Source organism: Eleutherodactylus coqui, chromosome 2, assembly GCF_035609145.1.
Source record: "Eleutherodactylus coqui strain aEleCoq1 chromosome 2, aEleCoq1.hap1, whole genome shotgun sequence".
Lineage (NCBI taxonomy): Eukaryota > Metazoa > Chordata > Amphibia > Anura > Eleutherodactylidae > Eleutherodactylus > Eleutherodactylus coqui.
In genome coordinates, this window is record NC_089838.1 from 14410932 (window position 1) to 14415143 (window position 4212).

The 4212-nt window shown below is 48.5% G+C and overlaps 1 pseudogene; it reads left to right on the forward strand.

Annotated features, from left to right (window-relative positions):
- Positions 1-2168: 2168 nt before the first annotated feature.
- LOC136613298 (U2 spliceosomal RNA) lies at positions 2169-2296 on the forward strand (annotated as a pseudogene).
- Positions 2297-4212: the final 1916 nt, after the last annotated feature.

The window sequence follows — 4212 nt, forward strand, 5'->3', positions numbered from 1 at the left end:
AATCACAGGTCCTAACTTGGACCGATATTGTACTGGCCCGTGTGAATGCACCCTTAGAGCAGTAGAACGTCCTCTGCATTGGGGAAGCTTAATTAGTAGAGATGAGCGAGCATACTCGTTAAGGACAAATACTCGAGCGAGTATCTGCCTGCTTGTCCGCAAAGATTCGGGTGCCGGCAGGGGTGAGTGGTGAGTTGCGGGAGTCAGTTCCCACCTCTGCTCTCTTCGGCCGCCCCCCACCACCGACACTCGAATCTTTGCGGACAAGCAGGCAGATACTCGCTCGAGTATTTGTCCTTAACGAGTATGCACGCTCATCACTATAAGGGTGCATTCATACGAACGTATATCGGCTCGGTTTTCACGCTGAGCCGATATACGTCGTCCTCGTGTGCAGGGGGGGAGGCTGGAAGAGCCCAGGAGCAGGAACTGAGCTCCCGCCCCCTCTCTGCCTCCTTCCCACCCCCTCTCCGCCCCTCTGCACTATTTGCAATGAGAGGAGGTGAGACGGGGGCGGGGCTAAGTGGTGCGAATTAGCCCCGCCCCGTCCCGCCTCTCCCCATTGCAAATATTGCAGAGGGGCGGAGAGGAGGCAGAGAGGGGGCGGGAGCCCAGTTCCTGCTCCTGGCTCTTCCAGCCTCCCCCTCCTGCACACGAGGACGACGTATATCGGCTCGGCGTGAAAACCGAGCCGATATACGTTCGTGTGAATGCACCCTTAATGAGACTAAGACCAGCTTCAAACAACCTGATTTATACTGCGGAATCCGTGGTCCACGTCCACACGGAGGATCCGCGCCAAATAGCATGAATTGAAGGATATGTTAAACAGCTTTTTCCTTCACATTCATGGAAACAAATTGCGTTTTCCGTGAGCGGAACAAAAGTCACAGCATGCTCCGTTTTGCTGTGGACTCCATGCAGACAGCTATACTCGCTAAGGCACATTACTCGAGCGAGTAGTGCCTTAGCCAAGTATCTCCCCGCTCACCTCTAAAGATTCTGGGGCCGGCGGGGGGCGGGGAGATCGGGGAGGAACGGAGGGGAGATCTCTCTCCCTCTCTCCCTGCCGCAACTCACCTGTCACCCGCGCCGGTCCCTGAATCTTTAGAGACGAGCGGGGAGATACTCGGCTAAGGCACTACTCGCTCATCTCTAGTAGTCGTCCAACCGACAGCCCATCCACAGCTGACACTGAGGATGGGCTGCTGGTACCCGTGTTACCGACTAGAGATGGCGCTGGAAATACAAACATTTAAAAAACAAATCTGTACTGCCCATGACAGGCAGCGAGCGTCCGCAGTCATCTGCAGTACAGACAAAGTCGGCCGGGATCAGAGTTGGATTCCGCTGCGGTTTTCCGCATTATGTAGGGTGTAAATTTTAGTTTTTTTTCTTTATGAAAAGTATTTCCATTTCCGGAGCCTTTCCCACCTTTCATTCCTTCCATCGTCTTATTTTATGCTTTACACGCTGTATTTCAGAGACCAAGGCTTTTTTGCTGTTGCCTGAGATAGAATGGTAGGTAATTGCATTAGAGAACAGGCTGCAATCACCCAGTGGGGCGACAGACTCTGCTGAACAATCAGAAGCCATTGTGAGCCACAGCGGAATGACTGCAAGGGTTTATTGCCAAGGGAATTCGGCAGAACGAGCCTCAGATGCGCCCCTCCTCACATCATATGTATATAGTTAAGTTAGGCTGAAAAAAGAGATTTTGTATCTTAAACTTCTGCCTACGTTGATGATTATTATCTATCATTAGTCTTACTAGGGCTATTAATGTCCACCCAGGGGAAGTCAATAAACCCCTCTGGGGTTGAAGCCAATTTTCCAGACTTTAGGGAAAAAGTTCCTTCCCGACTCCAAATGTGGCGAGCAAAATAAATCCCTCAATCAGAGGCAAGCTAGTGATTACAATGTAATCATCTGCTGAATCATCCTACATAGGGAGGTGAAGGGTGCTGCAGGCACCGCAAGCCTAGGATCAGTGGGCGCGGTGCAAGAGGAGCGATAAGGCGGTGCTATGCAAATTTTAAAAACGCAGCACGGCATTGTGGGTGACCGCAAAAGTCTTAAAGGGCCTGTCGCTTGTCAGTGAACCTGACATTGCCTCAAGCAGCGGAAGGCTGATTTGGAAGGCTGGGCTGCAGGCGAAACCTTTTCTGATACGTCCCCTCTCTGGGGACCATATAGTAAATGGATTTTTGGAACAGGGAGCGGGAAAAAGAGCTTGCTCTGCCCACTCCGCGCACTGACCTGGTATTGCAGTACCTCCAGGACCGGTGCGCCCCCTTTATTCCTATCGCAGTCTCCAAAAGCAAAAACTACAAGCAAGAGTTCTAGCGCAGCTCACCAAGTCTGTATTTACACTTTGTCTCCTGTGGATTGTTCTAGGTTTTCCCAGCAACATTGTATCCACTGAGCAGCTGCGTGTGGCAGGGTACAAGCAGTGCTGTTGGAAGAAAACCCGCAGACCAGTCAATATGCCACCTCCACTCCATAACGCTTACAACTGTGTTATTAGCCAAGTTGCAAACATTGGTCAGGCACAGCGTCATTGCACTCCTCAGTTACAATGTATCCTGGGAGCTTGCTTGTGCTCCAGGTATCGCTCACGCTAGGCCATTCCAACCAACCTGTGTGAGTGACCCACAGTCACTGCTAGGTGATGAGTGGCTGGCCCCTGATGCATGCTTCAGAGCAGATGGCAGCTAGCAACAATGATCAGCAGCTGCATGCCGAAGGGTCATGGTGTGGGTCAAGCCTTCCAGAAGGGCTGGAACTGAGGCCCACATGACGGTGCTAACACGATTTTGAGCGATAATCGGATTTTGAGCGATAATCGTTGCGTGTAAATGGGGTTTTAAGTACAGTTACAGATCACAGATCCGTCCTATAGTTAAATTACAGTGCCTAATCTGAAGTAGTCTGGGACACGCCTCCTGTTTTATCATTAGTTCAGGCTGCAGAGGAGCCAGACGGGGTGCGTCCCAGACTACTTCAGATTAGGCACTGTAACTAAACTACAGTCACAGATCACAGCTCTGTCCTGGAAGAGCTCAGCTACAGTACAAAGAGCCCAAGGAGGTACATTATATGGTAAGTAATCATCCACCATAGGCACTGACATAGATTAATGTTAAACTCCTGACTGGAGGGTCACTGTAAGCTGTCCCCACATAACATAACAGCCATGTGAAATGACTGATTTTGGGTGACTATCATCGTTTTCGATGGCAGCAATGCAAACTTGTGATTTTTGTGCAATGCGATTTTAACATTAGAAAGTCCCATTGACATTTGGAAAAAAAAATGCTTCCTATCACTGACCAGTTACTTACCCAGATACACACATTCGCCCCAGACCAAGCATTCTTATTTTATATACCAACCTTTTATATGGCACAGTATCAAACAGTTTGGAAAAGATACACAAGATCCAGTGACTCTCCCTGGTCCAGTCTAGAGCTTACCTCCTCGTGGTATGACAGGATCTCTCATAAACCCATGCTGATATGGAGTTATACAGCTATTTCCCTTGAGGTCCTCCAGGATGGCATCTCTTAGAAACCCTTCAAACATTTTACCCACAATAGAAGTCAGGCTTACCGGCCTGTAGTTTCTAGGCTCATATTTCGACCCCTTTTTAAATATTGGCACCACATTTGCTATCCATCAAATTAATGGAACAGACCCAGTTACTACAGACCTCTTAAATATAAGAAACAAGGGTCTGTCTGACACATTATTTATTTCCCTTAGAACCCGGGGGTGTATGCCATCGGGATCGGTGATTTATCTATTTTAATGTTTTTATGATGAATGCCATTATTCTGAGTTACAGAAATGCAGGAGGAAATTTGAAAAAAAATACACTGTATCCAAAGTAATGGGGCTTCAGGTCAATAGAGCTTCTGTGATAATCATGACACCTTTAGATGCTGTGAGATTAGACAGCACATCAGTGTCACTTTTCAGTAAGTGCAATGTATTCTAACCATTTGCTAATTACATCACATCAGATTGTATAATAATGTTTGTGAACAGGAGGAGGCCAGGAACAAGCTGACAGCCCCGGCCCAGTGATGGCAGCAGGAATAGAAGCTGCCATGACCATCTGTTGTTCGGTGACTTGCATGCACCGTGCCAAAATAGATTTACTGGAACTGATCCGTCGCTTCTAAAAGCCAGTAATGGGGTGTTTGGGTC